The 20,000-nt window shown below is 48.6% G+C and overlaps 1 long non-coding RNA gene across 1 annotated transcript in view; it reads left to right on the top strand.

Moving 5' to 3' along the window:
• Positions 1-20,000, top strand: part of LOC135242777 (uncharacterized) — a 38,019-nt gene that overhangs the window by 15,542 nt on the left and 2,477 nt on the right. The window lies entirely within an intron of this gene.

Consider the following 20,000-nt stretch of genomic DNA (forward strand, 5'->3'; position numbering starts at 1 on the left):
ACACAGTTATATAGTTTATGCAGCCGGATGCATTCGGGTTGAGTACTGAGTTAAGTAAGCAATTCAGGTTAAAGTGCCACATTACGAATTTGGGTTAAAAATATCTTGTGATGGGTTAAATTCCTTAAGAATTTGGGTTAAGTACCTTTAGAATTTGGGCTAAGTACCTTGTGATAGGTTAAGTACTTTTGATGGGTTAAGTACCTTGAGAATTTGGGTTAAGTATTTTCGGCGAGTTAAGTACCTTCAGGATAGGTACCCTGCGATGGGTTAAGTCTCTTGCGTTGAGTTAAGTACCTTGCGATGGCAATGTCCAAACCAGTAATCAAGCGCAGTTCCCTAAGAGTTATACCGCACTACATCCCAGAGGCAGACCCATACTGCAGTACAGCCCAGAGGCAGACCCATACTGCAGTACAGCCCAGAGGCAGACCCATACTGCAGTACAGCCCAGAGGCAGACCCATACTGCAGTACAGCCCAGAGGCAGACCCATACTGCAGTACAGCCCAGAGGCAGACCCATACTGCACTACAGCCCAGAGGCAGACCCATACTGCAGTACAGAGCCCATGAGGCAGACCCATACTGCAGTACAGCCCAGAGGCAGACCCATACTGCAGTACAGCCCAGAGGCAGACCCATACTGCACTACAGCCCAGAGGCAGACCCATACTGCACTACAGCCCAGAGGCAGACCCATACTGCACTACAGCCCAGAGGCAGACCCATACTGCAGTACAGCCCAGAGGCAGACCCATACTGCACTACAGCCCAGAGGCAGACCCATACTGCACTACAGCCCAGAGGCAGACCCATACTGCACTACAGCCCAGAGGCAGACCCATACTGCACTACAGCCCAGAGGCAGACCCATACTGCACTACAGCCCAGAGGCAGACCCATACTGCACTACAGCCCAGAGGCAGACCCATACTGCACTACAGCCCAGAGGCAGACCCATACTGCACTACAGCCCAGAGGCAGACCCATACTGCACTACAGCCCAGAGGCAGACCCATACTCCCTACAGCCCAGAGGCAGACCCATACTGCACTACAGCCCAGAGGCAGACCCATACTGCACTACAGCCCAGAGGCAGACCCATACTGCACTACAGCCCAGAGGCAGACCCATACTCCCTACAGCCCAGAGGCAGATCCATACTCCCTACAGCCCAGAGGCAGACCCATACTGCCAGTACAGCCCAGAGGCAGACCCATACTCCCTACAGCCCAGAGGCAGACCCATACTGCAGTACAGCCCAGAGGCAGACCCATACTGCACTACAGCCCAGAGGCAGACCCATACTGCAGTACAGCCCAGAGGCAGACCCATACTGCACTACAGCCCAGAGGCAGACCCATACTGCACTACAGCCCAGAGGCAGACCCATACTGCAGTACAGCCCAGAGGCAGACCCATACTGCAGTACAGCCCAGAGGCAGACCCATACTGCAGTACAGCCCAGAGGCAGACCCATACTGCACTACAGCCCAGAGGCAGACCCATACTGCAGTACAGCCCAGAGGCAGACCCATACTGCACTACAGCCCAGAGGCAGACCCATACTGCACTACAGCCCAGAGGCAGACCCTCTGGAATGCTGCTGAGATGCACACCATCATTTGATTGGCCCCTTTCTTTACCCACCAATTTTTGATTGGTCCCTTTCTTTACCCACCATCTTTTGATTGTTCCTTTTTTTGTCTACCACCTTTTGATTGGTTCTTTCTTTACTCATCGTTTTTTGATTGGTCCCTTTCTTTACTCACCAGCCTTTGATTGGTCCTTTCTAGGCAAACTCCACCTAACCTTTGAACACAGCCCTCTGGTTTTCAGATGACCTTGGGGTTTCTTATTCTTTAATCTCTGTGAGAATTGGCTGCCCCCCCCCCCTCAGTCTGTGGGTAATTGGCAGTGGCTGGATGAAACCTGCGGGGTGTAGGAGTGGATGGGATGTGAGCCCGTAGCCCCCCCTCTCCTCCCTGTGGCGATGTGTGTGAGGAGGTGGCCAAGGCAGCAGGTTCCAGGAGGGTTTCTGATTGAGAGAAAGGTACTTAAGGTCGCGCTCCTGAGTAAATACCCGGCTGTCTAAATGAATAATAAGATCAGGTCAGATCTGAATGAAAGTTTCCGGCTGAGCACGTCTATATTACACATAACAAAGAACAATAAAGAAGAAAATTAACAGTTTTAACAGAGCAAGCAATCGATTCTCTGTGATAATGACAGGAGTCTTGAAGAAAAGCCATTTCCAGACAAATTAAATGGGTTTTATTGAGAAAACAGACTCGGGAAAAGGGGGAGCTTAGAAGGAGAGGGGACTGCCAGTGTAGCAGTGAGGTGGGGGTGGAGGTGTGTGTCTTGGTATCTAGCTACATTTTTCTCCCAAATCTCCTTTATATTTTTTTACTGGAAGAAGAGTAAGAGGAGGAGAAGGAAGAAGAAGAGAAATCAGTTGACCTGAATTAACTGCGTTTAACTGGTGAATTTCAGTGTTACTCTAGAGCCGTGTAACAACGAAAGCTAGCAAACTCTGTGGCTCTCCTGGACGGGGACTGAATATCACTGGATTAGATAGTGCTTTAATAACACCCAGTAGATTCATGTAATATTATGTGTTTGTTTATATTTAAACATTTATAATCTGCAGTAGCGCACGTTAGATTTTGTGTGCTTGTCAGAGCCTCCCCAAAAGCTGACTTTATTATCACTGTATGACATCCTGTGGGAAAAGGTAGAAATTTAAAGGTAAAAATAAAATGGCTGCCAGTTCTGGCAGAGCTGTGCATTAGCATTGCTAGCAGCACTCTGCCCCACCTTAGCTAAGACACGCATTGCTGTGATTAATGTTTGCTGTGTGTGCGAGCAATCATTAATCAGCCATGTCCGCCTGCTTTTCTCTCTGTGTTCCTGTGTTTCTCCCTGTGTTTCTGTTTTCCTCCCTGTGTTTCTGTTTCTCCCTGTGTTCCTCTCTGTGTTCCTCTCTGTGTTCCTCCCTGTGTTTCTGTTTCTCCCTGTGTTCCTCTCTGTGTTCCTCTTGGGTTCCTCCCTGTGCTTCTCCCTGTGTTCCTCTGTGTTCCTCTCTGTGTTTCTGTTTCTTCCTTTGTTCCTCTCTGTGTTCCTGTGTTTCTCCCTGTGTTCCTCCCTGTGTTCCTCCCCGTGTTTCTGTGTTCCTTCCTGTGTTTTTCCCTGTGTTCCTCCCTGTGACTGATAGAAAGTGGTCCTGAATTCAAACAGAGCCGTTTAAAAGCTGCCTCGATTCACAGTCACTGCAGCTGTTTGGTGCAAGCAGCACAGCTCTCTCTCTCTCTCTCTGTCTCTGCCCCTCTCAGTATCTCTCTCTCTCTCTCTCTCACTCACTTTCTCTCTCGCGCACTTTGTTTCTCTCATGTTTCTTGTGATACACTGCAGTACAGCGTGGTACAAATTCACAGAAGTGGCTCATTAATTGGGACTTTTAAAAATGTGTTTTAATAAACATTTATTTGTCCTGCATGCTGTTCGGCCCAGAGGGTGAGTTGAGCTTGTGCACCGGATGGATATCAAATCCCTCTTACATGCTCTCACTCAGTCACTCCAACCCTCGACTCTGCACCAGCTGGCTCAAGAGAGGGAGAGAGAGGGAGGGGGAGATGAAGAGAGGGAGAGAGAGGGAAGGAAAGAGCAAGGTGGAGAGAGGGGGGAGAAGGAGAGGGAGAGAGGGAAGGAAAGAGAGTGCATGGGACAGGGAGAAAAAGTGATAGATTTTCAGTACAAAAAAGTCACTTTACTGCACCATGGCAGCCAAGCATGCTATTTGACAGCATATCTGTGGTACACAATGCTGTACTTAAAACAAGCATCCAGGAAATTCATAAAACGGAACATCTTCTGCCAGCACTTTTCCCTTAAGAACGAAAGACATTCAGTATTGTAACCTTTTTAAAAAAATGTAAAGTAGGCTGCATTGCTAATGCTGAAGTTGTAGATTTACCTTTTCCCAGACAATATGACATTTCGGGGGCTGTGATTTTCTGAAGTTGAAGAAAAAGCGCCACAAACAGGGTGCTTGTGTGGGAACATTTGCACACGGTTTCACCTGAGAACCAGACTGAACCGTTTTTCTGTGTTACTTCAGGTTGCACATTTGCAAAAAAGAAAAAAAAAAGTGAGTGGATTAGAGCTTGTGTACCGACTGGCGTCCGGTGTGGAGCGGCCGCCATTATGGCTCTAATGCACTAGCGTGGGGGGGACGAAGCCAGTGGATACTGCACAGTGTGGAGTGGAGCGGAGTGGCCGCCATTATGGCTCTAATGCACTAGCGTGGGGGGGACGAAGCCAGTGGATACTGCACAGTGTCTGCACACCGCTCCCTGTGTGGATCAGGCATTAGCAAACGCTCTTCTGCACCTCCTTGCGTCTCAGACTGCGTAATGGATGCAGAAGCCGCGTTTCAGTCCCGTGCGGTTTTTGGGACGTCAGTGTGTTTGTCTGAGTTTGAACAGAGGAAGCTGTGTTACAGAGCGGATCCTCATCTCCATTGGTTACCACTTAGCCATTAGCAAAATTAACTCTCTTTTCTGTTAGGCCGTGACTCTGCTGTATTTCAGGCAAGGGTAAAGGACGCAGTAGACGGCACTGAGGAATATAAATCGGCGTCGTCTGGTCAGACAAAGACAAATATTCTCCGTGGCCCCTCCCTCGGAAATCAGTCACCCAAATCGCCCCACATTGCCGTAGAGATAGCCACTAAGAAAATAAAAAAAATAAAAATAGGAAATTTTAGAGGTTTATGCTGCTGCCATATAGGCTGCACTACTACACAGACTGGCTAGGGGGCAGTGCAGCACTACAAAAGCACTCCTGGCTGCTCAGGGAAGGCTTTTCTGCATTTTACTGTTCATTAGGTTTCATTCTCTGTATAAATTACCCTCAGCATCCAGCCGAAATAGCCCCTGTCCCGGCCTAGTGCCCACCTTAATCACCTGGTTTTGTGGTCTTGAATGCACGAGGGGACGCGTCTGTTGCACACGGGGATTCAAGGAAACCTTCTTTTTTCCCCGTTTTGGTTTTACCGCGATGTGGTGTGGTTACTGTATGCTGTTTTAATGGAGTGGCATTAATCTTTTTGGATAATGAAATAGTGAGGGCGCTGTGCTGGTGATTTATGCCAGTTTTCCACGCGTCGGGTTGTGGAGGCTGTGCTCTCTGGCTGCGCGTGAAACCCTTCTGCATTTCCCCGGCTTGTCTTTCAGTGGCTGCTGCAGAGAGGTTTGTTTTTTTTTTTTTATACCAGGGTAGAGAACTCCCTGCCCTTAGTGCCCTCTTTGTTCCTCCATTTTGTTTTAGATGTGGACACTGACCATCAGAACAGGGGCTGTGACCGCTCTCTGTGACCCTGTGCAATCACACACTCGTCTCTACCCCCCCCCCCATCCCCTCAACTCCCCCCCCCCCCACCCTTCCCCACCTGACAGGCAACAGGTATACTTCCTTGTGTCCTAATTGATAGTAATGCGCAATGAATCAGGGTTTTTGAGCGCGGGTGGGGGTGGGGTCAAAGTTGAGCGAGTTTGCCCGCGCTGGCCGAGCGGTCGCAGCTGCGGTCCTGTTTCGCCTCTGACCGCGAACGCTCGGAGTCGCGCGGGTCGTTATTTAACCCCCGACCCTGAACACCGCCGTTCGCACGGGACATTAGGCCTGGTCGCCACGGCGATCCATCTTTGGCGCGATGAGAACCTCCTCCTCTGACACCGCCGCCGCCGCCGCCGCTGAGCGCCGCCTCGGCCCAACGCTCGCTTCTGAGGCCAGAGCGGAGAGAGAGGCATTATGGGATTTCTCATCACTGTGTGTGTGTGTGTGTGTGTGTGTGTGTGTGTACATGTGCACGTGTGTGTATCTGTGTGTGCCTGCGTGTGTGTGTGTATGTGTGTGTGTGTGTGTACATGTGCACGTGTGTGTATCTGTGTGGGCCTGCGTGTGTGTGTGTGTATGTGCACGTGTGTGTATCTGTGTGGGCCTGCGTGTGTGTGTGTGTGTACATGTGCACGTGTGTGTATCTGTGTGGGCCTGCGTGTGTGTGTGTGTATGTAGCTATAAATTTATTAATTTATTATTATTTTCCTCTAATGAGGGAGTGAAAAAAAAAAAAATCCATGTTAAATGAGAATCCACTGTCTCTGAATCTCCTGAATCTACTATCTCTCAATCCATTGAATCCTCTGTCTTTGAATCCTCTGTCTCTGAATTCACTGTCTCTGAATCCTCTGTCTCTGAATCTCCTGAATCTACTATCTCTCAATCCATTGAATCCTCTGTCTGTGAATCCTCTGTCTGTGAATCCTCTGTCTCTGAATCCTCTGTCTCTGAATCCTCTGTCTCTGAATCCACTGTCTCTGAATCCTCTGACTCTGAATCCACTGTCTCTGAATCCGCGTCATGTGACTGGTGAAGGACCGGCCAGGCCTGCCCAGAAAGGCTGAGCTCCGGCTGATGCGTCAGGACCTTAATTGGCGAGAGACTCCACCCCAGTGCTCCGCTACCCGTCCGGAACTGAAGGTGTGCCGGGGCGTCTCTGGCTGCCCCGAAACGAGCTGACCAATGAGGAGTCAGCGGGCCTGCTCGCCGATGACTCAGAGAGATGAGTCATACTTCCACTTTTCGCTTTGTGGGGTTTCTCTGTCCCTGGCTCTCAGGGGCTAGATGAGCATTTGCAATCTACACAGTCCCCCCATCCACACCACCTCCGTACTCCCCCCCCCCCCCCCCCTTTGAGGCTGTGAAATTTGCTCTTGTTGTGTGGCGGTCAGTGCGCCTAGCGGGAGCGCATGGTTGTGTTTCCACACGCTCGGCGCTTCCCAACTGGTCCAGGCGCAGCAGAGGGCTCAGTTCACATTGGCCACAGGCGGGTGAAGTGCATCGCTCTGTGGAAGGATGACCTCTGACCCCTCTGACCTCTGACCTGTGAGGTGACTCAGGAAACGGCCCATCTCCTGCAGCCCACAGGCCGGAAAGGATCGGGGCTCAGCTGGAGGACTCTGGCCTTCTGTGACTGCCAGTGCTTCACGTTTGCTGGGATGACAGAATGGGGCTTCATGAAGCCCTTAATGGGCGGAGCCTGTCAATCACTGGTCTGCCGGAAACTCAACCAATGGCACTGCTGTTGCCTCACTGTCTCTAGTTATTGGCAAGTTATGGCAGCACCCTTTTAAAATTTTTCTTCTTTTCAGGGGGAGGGGGGTTTTCCCCAAAGCCCACTCTCTCATCACTAAGCACTCGGCATGAATAGATTATTTGGATTTTTGCAGAAATTAAAAATGGAAATAAATGTAATCGAAACATGTTGACGGGGCCCTGGGAGGATGGGCGGAGTGGAACGATGGCTAGGGAGGCGCGTTTTAAAAGTGCGCCGTGTCTGTCCTTGACGCCTTAACCCCTCGCGCCCCCCCCCCCCCGCCGCGTCAGCGCCCGATGGCGCTATTCTGAGCAAACAGACTAAGCTGCCCGCGTCTGCAGTAATCCGCCGATATTACATATTAATAATATTACATATTAATAAGGCGTCGGGCTGAAGGGGCTGCCGCTGGATTAGAGCCCCTCCCTTCAGCAGGGGGAGAGAGCTGGGAAGTCCTCCGCTTTCTCTCTCTCTCTTTCTCTCCATCCTTCCCCCTCTTTTTCCTTTCTTTCTTTCCCTCTATCCCCCCTCTCTCTCTTTCTCTCACTCTCTCTCTCTGGCTGTGTTTGCAGGGATGACATGAGGTTCACCGTTCAGATAGAATGCCAACAAGTGTGAGTTAGTTGGGGGGGGTGGGGGGTGCACTCCAGCCAAACTTCTGGCGGTCACGCATGTGTGCACGCATACATGCACGCACAGATGCACACACACACACACACACACACACACACTTTACATACCCAAAAGCTATGCATTAAAAATATGAGGAAAAAATTATTTGGATACTAATAAACTATGAAATGGGCGTGCAAGATACTATCAATATGATTGTTTTTCTGAGATTATAACTTTCATTTTTAGATGTGTGTAACATTTTCAGAAACATAATGAGATAATTTGCGTGGAAGGAGGATGCAGATTAGCATTTTGACTGATTAAGATTAATTAGATGTTGAAGTAATAAATTCTTATAAGGCCTTAGAACGCTTAACAAATCGAACAAGAAATTAAGCGCAATTACTAATTCCTCTACCACGGTGTGTTTGTGGTGCTCGAATGCACAAAACAAATTTATGAAACGCGTGACATTTGAGCCTTTTCATTAACAGAAACGCACCGCGTCTCCGCTCAAAGGCCAACTGTCAGATGCAAATCAGAAAACAATTAACAGCCAATCAAATAACACTTATCAATGAAGAGCTCATTTGCAACCAAAGTCAGTTTTCTCTCCGTCGTCTTGGGTGAGTTTTTCGGGTGTTTTCCTCTTTGTAGCTTTGAGCTGAATGCTCCTGAAACACACTGTTCTTTCGAGCGTTGTGTCTCTGTCCGTGGGTCCGATGCTGTATTGTCCTGTCTGAAGCTGATGTGCTCTTTGTGTTCGCGGGTTGAGAGATCGGTGTAATGCGCTCTCCTTGCCTCCAGAGATGGTTTTAACGTCCATCGGTCCCTGGAGTTTCTCTCCCAGCCGCAGGGTCAGTTCTTTTAACGCTGTCCTCGGAATACTGCACCTTTCTCAAGAGTTTCACCTTTCATGAAATCTCCGAAAGGTGATACACTATATGCATTGCTAAAAGCATTTATATGTATTTTACTATTTATATTTTTTGCTTGAGGACAGGCTGCAACACACCAGGCATGATTCACCAAAAATTGATTTCTTCGCAAATAGACTCCAGCTGTACTGAGCTGGCGGTATGAATCCATGTGTGCTGTTAAAATACCAGAAGCTTAAGTGTTTTTATCGTCTTTTTTTGACTGGCATGCCTTGGGCTGGATCTATTACTGGAATAGCCCTGTAAACCCCAGTCCACCTCCTAACCCTGATGGGCCTCTTTCTGTTGTTAAAAAAAAAATAAAAAATAGATACTATGCATAATAAATATTACACTTACAGATAAATCCTTCGGGGAGTCTGCATTTGAAGATATTCTTCAGTACAAATTGGGAATTTTAGGAATAACCTCGTTTGCTGAAAACGGATGCATTCGGGCACCTGTTTATCAACCTCAGCATTTTTGGGGGGATTTAACGTTGATTTAACGTTTATTTAACGCTTTGCTCTGTAACTGAGCCGCTCAAGGGCCTGCTTCCCCTCAGTCACATGATCAATGGACGCTCCCTCGGCTCATGGTTGAATGTCTCAGATTTTCATGACAAGATTATTGATGTCTTCAAGAGCTGAGCTCTGTGTGCCATAAAAAGGGCTGTAATTCTGGCTCCCTGTATATTCTAATGGAAATAAAATTGCAGGAGACAGAATGGACAAGTGCAGGAGAGGCTTTGCCCTGTAAAATGTTAAATTAGCCGGTGTGCACTGTACAGTGTTAACAGCTAACAGGTGTGATTAACTTTAATGGTCTTAGTTAAATGGATTCCCACTGCTTGTATAAGCCCTGCTCTCTGCTTGACTCCAGTTTGTTTTTCTGCCTGAAGTGGCAAGCTGTGTCCACAGGGGTCCTGCATGTACATGATGTTTACATTGGAATCCATTTTTTTCTCATTCGTTTTAATGGAATAAGACTATGATACCTAAATGAGACCATTATGGTTTTAGTTAGGATTTGTATGCGTGTGTGTGTGTGTGTATGCGTGTGTGCATGCATGCACGTGTGTGTGTGTGTGTACGCCTGCATGAGTGTATGTTTGCACAGCTACTCTTGTGTTTGTGCATGTAAATGTGGGCCCTGTGTGTGCATGAGTGTTTCTATTTGTGTGTGTGTGAGTGTGTGTGTATGTGTGTGTGCGTGTGCGTGAGTGTTTCTATTTGTGTGTGTGTGTGTGTGTGCGTATGTGCGTGTGTGTGTGTGAGTGCGTGTGAGTGCGTGTGTGTGACTGTGAGTGCTGTGTGTGTGTGAGTGTTGGCGTGTGTGTGACTGTGTGTGTGTGTGCGTGTGAGTGTGTGTGCGTGTGTGTGACTGTGTGTGTGTGCGGTGTGTGTGTGTGGTGAGTGTGAGTGCGTGTGAGTGCGTGTGACTGTGTGAGTGTGTGTGTGTGAGTGTGAGTGTGTGTGTGTGTGTGTGCGTGTGTGTCTGTAGGCAGAAGGCTGCGTTTGCGTGAGCTTGTACTGTATTTGCCATTGGAATGGAGACATATTGATTGACGTCTGGCTTCCTCTGAAGCTCTGTTCCCCGTCTGCGTTTTCTCTCTCCTGTAAATGGCGGGATTATATCCGGAGGGCCGTCCGTGCCTGCGGAAGGCCGCTGGCCCGCGGGGGGAGGGAGGGCACACCTCATTACAGGTGAATTAGGAGCTCAGCCCCGCCTCTCACCCCCGCGCATCGCCGCGTTAGCGGTAAATGGGGTTAGCGTCCTCCGCGGGCCGCGGCGCTAGCCTCGCGCCGCTAAGCCCAGCTCTCCCAGCGCCCGTGTAATGGGATGTGTCGTTTGAGTGACAAGCAGACGATGCCCCCGTATGTGCTCCTCAACCCCTGATTTCCCCCTGACAACCCTCTCGTCCACCGTCCTGCGTGTCCCATCACCGCTACCCCCGCCCCTGACCCCCCCTGAGCGTTATGCTGTATTACTCAGCCTCCCCCCACCCCCCACGCCATCTCTGCTCACTCTCCTGCATGTCCCTTCACCTCTCCCCTGCCCCCCCCCCCCCCTCATCCGCAGAGATGGACGGATGTTATGAGGGTGTGCAATCGCCGCATGTCACAGATGCGGGACTTCCTGTCTGCGGGATAAGCTGTCAGTGAGGTGAGGTGCCGGTGTAGGGAGACTCGCGTTAACGGGTTTTTAACCTGCGTCTTCTTACCCCTTTGTGCTTTGGTCATCCCGTTTCAAACTCTTTTTTGTGTGTATTTCTGATTTAAATTTCAGTAAAAAGGTCAGTGATAGTAGCCGATGATGGAGGTACCTGAACTTTAACCTCTGTTCTGTGTTTTTTCTTTTCAATCATTGCTGTCATTGGAAACATTGGGGGAAGGTTAATGCATGCGGATTTGTCCATGCGTGTCTGTGTGCGTGCATACAGGTGTGTGTGTCTGTGTGTGTGTGCGTACAGGTGTGTGTGTGTGTGTGTGTGTGTGAGAGTGCATACAGGTGTGTGTGTGTGTGTGTGTGTGTGTGTGTGTGTGTGTGTGTGTGTGTGTGTGTGTGTGTGTGTCTTAGTGCACACGTGTGTGTGTGTGTGTGTGTGTGTGTGTGTGAGAGTGCATACAGGTGTGTGTGTGTGTGTGTGTGTGTGTGAGTGCACACAGGTGTGTGTGTGTGTGTGTGTGTGGTGCATACAGGTGTGTGTGTGTGTGTGTGTGAGTGCATAAGGTGTGTGTGTGTGAGAGTGCATACAGTGTGTGTGTGTGTGTGTGTGTGTGTGAGAGTGCATACATGTGTGTGTGTGTGTGTGTGTGTGTGTGTGTGAGTGTGTGTGTGTGTGGTGTGGAGTGTGCGTGTGTGTGACAGTGTGTGTGTGTGTGTGGTGTGTGTGGGAGTGCATCGGTGTGTGTGGTGTGTGTGTGTGTGAGTGTGTGTGGTGTGCTAGCGTGTGTGTGTGTGTGTGGTGTGCTGTGTGGATGTGAATCTGGTGTGTGTGTGTGTGGGGTGTGTGTGGTGTGTGTGTGTGTGTGTGTGGAGTGCACACAGGTGTGTGTGTGTGTGTGTGTGTGAGTGTGAGAGTGCATACAGGTGTGTGTGTGTGTGTGTGTGTGTGTGTCGGGTGTTGTGTGTGGTGTGAGTGTAGGTGGGTGTGTGTTTTTGTGTGTGGGAGTGCGTTGAGTGTGGTGGTGATGTTGTTGTGTGGTGTGGGTGGTGAATGTTACTGCCTGGCCTTTGCGTGTAGTGTGGCTACGGCAGGGTCTGTTAAGCACTTCCTGCTCATAACCGAAGACAGCCGTGTCGTGCTGTGATCTATTGCACTGAGAGGAATCGCAGCGCTAATAAGATTTAATCCTAATGTACCCTCTCTGGAGGAAATACAGAAGGCGATGTTCGGCTAAATGAAGTTGAAGCTGAGGCTGGATTAAATGCGAGACGCCTGGCATTAATTGGTCTGGCCCTCGGACAGCTTAGCCAGAGGAGGAAGGGAAGATAGGAGCCGTGCTGGGGAAGAACATTAGATTTAAACTGCGCACAGACTTAAAAACACTGGCTCCTGGGAACATTAACAGCTAATATATGCTTTTGTCCTTTGCCACGTTTTAATAAAAAATATTTTCCCTAAATTTTCTTTCCAATGTATTCATTTTTTTTTTTCGAACACATACAAATGCTTCTTAGCACATTTTTTGAGAACAGGACTAGTTATTGTGCAAAAGCTATGAAATAGTTGTGGCTAACTGTGGTGTAACTGAATAATAATATAGTCCCTTATCACTGTGCCCAAGGCAAACGTCCCTACTACACAGTTATTGTGTCCTATTATTTACTCTTTCTACTTATTGTTCATTATTGTACATAGCTATAAGAGTATATAGCCACAGTATGTATCAGTGCACACATCAACATATTTGAATTTTAAGGAAATATGTAATTAAATAAGATAAGATATACTTTTATTGAAGCCCATGGGGTAATTTGTCCTCTGCATTTGACCCATCATAGTTAGTTAGGAGCAGTGGGCAGCTGCCTCTCTTGTGCTGCGCCCGGGGACCAACTCCAGTTCTGAGGCCAGTGCTTTGATCAAGGGCAACTGCAGGAGCGCACCTAACAAATATATCATTCATATCAATTTACAAAATTAGATGTACAGATGAGCGCATATGTCTGTCCCGGTTATAACTCATGTCCATGTTTTAAACAACTCTGATGAAGCGTCTTAACAGGCAGCCATTCCCTTTATTATAGGAGATGAATGTAATGTAGTTTTACAGGAACACAGTGATAAATCTCACAAAAGAATGATGTACCAAAACTGGCTAAAGCTGGCTAAAACAGCCTCAGATGCTGAACGTATTGAGGTTTTCTGATGTTTAATGTAAGCTTGTCCTAATTTTTCATCTGAGCTCACTTTATTTCCGAGAGACTTTTGGCTGTGCATCCATAAAGATGTTTCCGGTAGATTTCATATCATCTGAAGTCCTTTGACAGCTTTTTTTGTAACTGTTATGGTAAAAATCCTGACTATGAAACAGGCCTCATAATCATCCTGTTTTAAATGTACTTTTTTCAGTTCTTACAGGAAGTGATTTTTTTGGGTTGTTGCACCAATTGGCATGGTGTGTCATCTTTCTTAGCATGTTGTAACATTTGCATAAATCCTTCGTAAGCAAATGCTTTATTTTAAATAAATGGTGACTTTTTGGTCATATTGGTTATTCTCAAATGTGAAGCATGATTTCAAGTTCAACTGTAATGAACGCTATTACTCACATGCTAATATCGCTAGTATTTGTAAATACAGTATACTGTGATAACAAGGATGTTATACATGCTTAACAAATGACTTAGGAATGCAGCACTCTACAGTTTAAAGAGCGAGAGTAAGATGCTGCTCTACAGCATGGAGATTCAAGGTGAGCCCAGGTTTTCCTTCAACCAGGCAATTAACTAAACAATTAGTGCCACTAATTGGCCACTGACTACCAGGTAAAGGAAGGGGTGGAAAACCAGCAGTTCGTAATACCTTGAGGACCGTGATTTGAACAAAAGGGCTCTACAGTTGACTGAGGTTGTGAACTGTGTGGGTTGACTAATCTTGGATATAATATGCCATTCTGTTCCAAATTAATTCTGTGCCCCCCCCCCCCCCCCACACCCCTGCCAATGTTTAAGCTGTTGCCTGGACACAAAGGCCAAACGTTGTCTGTCAGGCCCCTGATCTTTCCTGCTGTACCAGGGCTGTTGGGGTGGGGGGGGTGCTGGATTGAGGGGGAGCTGTTGGGGGTGGGGTCTGATGGGGGGGATGGATGTGGGGGCTGTTGGGGTGGGGCTGGATTAGGGGCTGGGGGGTCTGGATGGGGGTGAGCGATTGAGGGGGCTGTGGGGGTGGGTCTGGATTGTGGGGGGCTGTTGGTGGGGTCTGGATGGGGGGCTGGATGGGGGCTGTGGAGTGGGGGCTGGAGGGGGGGGCTGATTAGGGCTCGGGGTCTGTGGGGCTGATTGGGGGTGTGTGCCACTGGACGCGCACTGACAGGGCACGTTGCAGTCAGCAGGTATTTCGGGCGGAGACGGAGCGGCAGCGGTGGGTAATGTTATTTCAGTCTCAATTTTATGCTCTTACCTTCATTAGCATGACGATTAGATTGTTTGGAGATGAGGGGAGAGGGGGAGGGGTAAATGGATTAGGAGTGTGTGTGGCAGTGGAATACGGACTAATTACGGTCCACATTATCATCCCCAGGGGGGGGGGGGGGGGGTTCTGAGTGCACTGGGTTACTACGTGATCCCTTATAATGAGCTGTAAATTTTGCTGGAGATGGGGCATGGTAATGGAATTTGGGTTTAATTATAGGGTAAGGCACGAACATAGGAGACCTTTTCATATCTGACATCCAGTCTTCTCTCTCTCTCTCTCTCTCTCTCTCTCTCTCTCTCTCTCTCTCTCTCTCTCTCTCTCTCTCTCTCTCTCTCTCTCTCTCTCTCTCTCTCTCTCTCTCTCTCTCTCTCTCTCTCTCTCTCTCCTTCTCTCTCTCTCTCTCTCTCTCTCTCTCTCTCTCTCTCTCTCTCCTCTCTCTCTCTCTCTCTCCTCTCTCTCTCTCTCCTCTCTCTCTCTCTCTTCTCTCTCTCTCTTCTCTCTCTCTCCTCTCTCTCTCTCTCTCTCCTCTCTCCTCCTCTCTCTCTCTCTCCTCTCTCTCTCTCTCTCTCTCTCTTCTCTCTCCTCTCCTCTCCTCTCTCTCTCTCCTCTCTCTCTCTCCTCTCTCTCTCTCCTCTCTCTCTCTCTCTCTCTCTCTCTCTCTCCTCCTCTCTCTCTCCCTCTCTCTCCTCTCTCTCTCTCTCTCTCTCTCTCTCTTCTCTCTCTCTCTCTCTCTCTCTTTTCTCCCTCTCTCTCCTCTCTCTCTCGCTCGTCTCGCATTTCTCCCTCTCTCGCTCGCTCTCTTCTCCCTTCTCTTCTCTCTTATTTTCTCTCAGCTTCCTCTCTCCTCTCTCCCTCTCTCCCCCTCTCCCCCTCTCTCTCTCTCTCCCTGCCTCTCAGCCCTGGCTGGCGTTTGAAGCGTTCGCTCACTCGAGCGCCGTGTTTGAAGAAGATGAAGTTGGCGGCGGAGTCTCTCTCTCTCTCTCTCTCTCTCTCTCTCTCTCTCTCTCTCTCTCTCTCTCTCTCTCCTCTCTCTCTCTCTCTCTCTCTCTGCGCATATACATCCATCCCGCGTCTCCCACTGCGCATACCTCCTTCTGCGCTGATCTCACCGTCCTTGCAGCTAACCGAGTCATTCAAGGCCTGCAGCCGCCTCATCACTGCGCATATAACCGCCTCACTCTGCGCATATAACCGCCTCACTCTGCGCATATAACCGCCTCACTCTGCGCATATAACCGCCTCACTCTGCGCATATAACCGCCTCACTCTGCGCATATAACCGCCTCACTCTGCGCATATAACCGCCTCACTCTGCGCATATAACCGCCTCACTCTGCGCATATAACCGCCTCACTCTGCGCATATAACCGCCTCACTCTGTGCATATAACCCCTCACTCTGCGCATATAACCGCCTCACTCTGCGCATATAACCGTCTCACTCTGCGCATCTCACTCTGCGCATATAACCGCCTCACTCTGTGCATATAACCGCTTCACTCTGCGCATATAACCGCCTCACTCTGCGCATATAACCGTCTCACTCTGCGCATATAACCGCCTCACTCTGCGCATATAACCGTCTCACTCTGCGCATATAACCGCCTCACTCTGCGCATATGACCGCCTCACTCTGCGCATATAACCCCCTCACTCTGCTCATATAACCGCCTTACTGCGCATATAACCACCTCACTCTGCGCATATAACCGCCTCACTGCGCATATAACCGCCTCACTCTGCGCATATAACCGCCTCACTCTGCGCATATAACCGCCTCACTCTGCGCATATAACCTCCTCACTGCGCATATAACCTCCTCACTCTGCGCATATAACCGCCTCACTCTGCGCATATAACCACCTCACTCTGCGCATATAACCGCCTCACTCTGCTCACATAACCGCCTTACTGCGCATATAACCACCTCACTCTGCGCATATAACCGCCTCACTCTGCGCATATAACCGCCTCACTCTGCGCATATAACCTCCTCACTGCGCATATAACCTCCTCACTGCGCATATAACCACCTCACTCTGCGCATATAACCGCCTCACTCTGCGCATATAACCACCTCACTGCGCATATAACCACCTCACTCTGCGCATATAACCGCCTCACTGAGCATATAACCGCCTCACTCTGCACATATATGCGCATATAACCGCCTCACTGTGCATATAACCACCTCACTGCGCATATATTCCGGCTTGGTCCGCATGCTCGCGGCCGCCCTCGCTCTAGGCTCTCACACAGAAGGGATATCGGCCCAGGTCGATTTTTTACATTTGCGGTGAGCCGCGATAAGATTGAGGGGACGGATAAAGAGGTGATTGGTCTGTGTAACACAGTCGAGTCGCAACGCAATGCGGGCCGGACATCAAAAGAAGCAGGCATGAAAGAGCGCGGCCACATTTAGCAGAGGGAGATGGAAATACTTTTGAGGATTACTGTCATTACACTTCAAATGCTGTCCTCCCTTTGGCTGCTTGCTCGGCTCGTAATGAAACCCCAAAAAGGCCCAACTGATTTTTTTTTTGTGGTGAAATACAGACAAAGAGGATGAATGGAAAACGATTGCAGTGTTCCGAACATGAAAGCAGGTCAATCATCTCCTTTCGTAGGGACTGCAGTTTCACAGAACTGCAACATCACAGTGCTGGACCCATTATCGAAATCCTATTAACCATAGCACTAATACTAGTACTACTACAAATAATAGCAACAACTGCAGTCATCACAACAGCAACTATTATTATTGTCATTATTATAACTTTGATGACTGCCTGTTGCAATTTGTAGGAGTACTAGTATTATTTGTTTTATTAATAGGATCTTCGGTTTTTCTTTCATTCGACCATCCTATTGACATGGTCCACGGAAGTTGTGTATATACAATATTATTGGAATGCATTCCATGTAATTAAACATGTTTGTCAGATGAGATGCAAGGTTTGATGCCAGAATGCTGTAACCCTGTAGGGACTCTGCAGGTGAAGATAAAGAAATGACTTGACTTGCAAATAAATCAAAGTATTTTTTTTCCCCCCCAAAGCACAGTTTGAGGATTTATTCATAGTATGAGGTTTAAACCATATCTACACTATGCTCAGGGTTCATATTGTTTCGGTAGATGTGTAGACAAACTGTGTGTTTACTCTCCTCTGTACTTCTAAGCGAATCATGTTGGTAATAGGTCTTGGCGGTACATATGTTGGTGTGATTCTGTAGCTTCAGTAGAGCTTTGCAACCTCAGCTATTTCCTGTCTTTGCCACGCCTCCCTCATGAATATTCATGATGAGCTGGCAAATGTCAGCGATGTCACAGAGTTACTGAAGACGACGGTGCTAAGAACACCGTTTATTAACCTGGGGATTGGCAGAGTTCTGTAATCTCCAGTCCTGCAATTCGCTAATGGTGTTTTAATCAGTCCTTGTTACTCGGTAACACTCGTTCAACGATGAACCTTGCTCTTGTGCACGGGGAAGGACTATTACGAGCAGCTCATTGACTTGGGAGGTCATTATTTGCTAGATGGGCTTGTACTGTATGAGAGCTCCTACTGAACTCTGTGATTTCATAAGACGAGGATAACATCCCAGAATTCCTTTATCTTCGCAGCACCATTAACACTGGAGTGAGAGTGATTTGTGGTAATTAGTGGTGCTTAGCTTATTAAAATGTCCCATCATCGATCGCTGTTTAAGCCAGCCCTGTGGACCTTGTGCTGCTTTTACGACAGAAGATGAAGGGCTAGCTCTATTATTAATTACAAATACAATTCATAACCTTTATTTTTAAAATGGCATGTGGTATTGCATCATGAGGGCATTTTGCAGATGCTCTTATCCAGAGCGACTTGCACAGCCTTTGCTTTTTTGCCTTCATACAGCTGGATGTACGGCATGCTGAAGCAATTCAGGTTAAGGACCTGGCTCAAGCGTACGGTGGCAAGGATTCAAACCTGTACCACACTGCTGACCACCTGAGAGTTATCATGAGTTTTGATCTCATTGGTTCAGAGCGTCCAATCACAGCGAGTGCTCTGAAGGTGATGTGGAGTTGTGGTCTCATTGGTTCAGAGCGTCCAATCACAGCGAGAGCTCTGAAGGTGATGTGGAGTTGTGGTCTCATTGGTTCGGAGTGTCCAATCACAGCGAGTGCTCTGAAGGTGATGTGGAGTTGTGGTCTCATTGGTCAGAGCGTCCAATCAAGCGAGTGCTGAAGGGGATGTGGAGTTGGATTTCATTGGTTGAGCGTCCAATCACAGCGAGTACTCTGAGGTGATGTGGGTTGTGGTCTCATTGGTTCAGAGCGTCCAATCACAGCGAGCGCTCGAAGGTGATGTGGAGTTGTGGTCTCATTGGTTCAGAGCGTCCAATCACAGCGAGTGTTCTGAAGGTGATGTGGAGTTGTGGTCTCATTGGTTCGGAGTGTCCAATCACAGCGAGTGCTCTGAAGGTGATGTGGAGTTGTGGTCTCATTGGTTCAGAACGTCCAATCACAGCGAGTGCTCTGAAGGGGATGTGGAGTTGTGATTTCATTGGTTCAGAACGTCCAATCACAGCGAGTGCTCTGAAGGTGATGTGGAGTTGTGGTCTCATTGGTTCAGAGCGTCCAATCACAGCGAGTGCTCTGAAGGTGATGTGGAGTTGTGGTCTCATTGGTTCAGAGCGTCCAATCACAGCGAGTGCTCTGAAGGTGATGTGGAGTTGTGGTCTCATTGGTTCAGAGCGTCCAATCACAGCGAGTGCTCCCGTGGCACCAGAATGTTTATCACAGATTCACACTGCAGTGTAGCATAATGGGTTTGGGACTGGGCTTGTAACCTAAAGGTTGCAGGTTTGATTCCTGAGTAGGTCACTGCTGTTGTACCTGTAAGCAAGATACTTAACATACATTGCTTCAGTACATATCAAGCTGTATAAATGGATGCAGAAACTAAATTCAAAAGTCTGTCTGCTAAATGCCTGAAATGTGATGTTTGAGGATGAAGAGGAGTCCCTTCCCTGTGGCTCTGACAGGGTTCACTTCCACTGATGAGTTCTTATTGAATAAGAGGCAGCAGACCTGAGAGGGCTGGTTGGTGTGTAGGGTCTGATGATCTTTTGAAAACATTACTATGAAGCTGTCCCTGTCAGTCTGGCCAGCACCAGGGAGGTGGGGGAGAGATATCGGCACGCGGAGGAGCGGCGATGGAAGATATTAGCTAATGGCGGTGGGAGGTATCGGTTAGCGGTGATGGGAGGTATCAGTTAGCAGCAATGGGAGGTATCGATTAGCAGCAATGGGAGGTATCGGTTAGCGGTGATGGGAGGTATCGGTTAGCGGTGATGGGAGGTATCGGTTAGCGGTGATGGGAGGTATCGGTTAGCGGTGATGGGAGGTATCGGCTAACGGTGATGGGAGGTATCGGTTAGCGGTGATGGGAGGTATCGGTTAGCAGCAATGGGAGGTATCGGTTAGCAGCAATGGGAGGTATCGGTTAGCGGTGATGTGAGGTATCGGTTAGCGGTGATGGGAGGTATCGGTTAGCGATGATGGGACGTATCGGCTAACAGTGCTGAGAGGTATCGGTTAGCGGTGATGGGAGGTATCGGCTAACAGTGCTGGGTGGTATCGGTTAGCACCGGTAGGATGTATTGGTTTGCAGCAATTCAAGATGTT

Source organism: Anguilla rostrata, chromosome 16, assembly GCF_018555375.3.
Source record: "Anguilla rostrata isolate EN2019 chromosome 16, ASM1855537v3, whole genome shotgun sequence".
Classification (NCBI taxonomy): domain Eukaryota; kingdom Metazoa; phylum Chordata; class Actinopteri; order Anguilliformes; family Anguillidae; genus Anguilla; species Anguilla rostrata.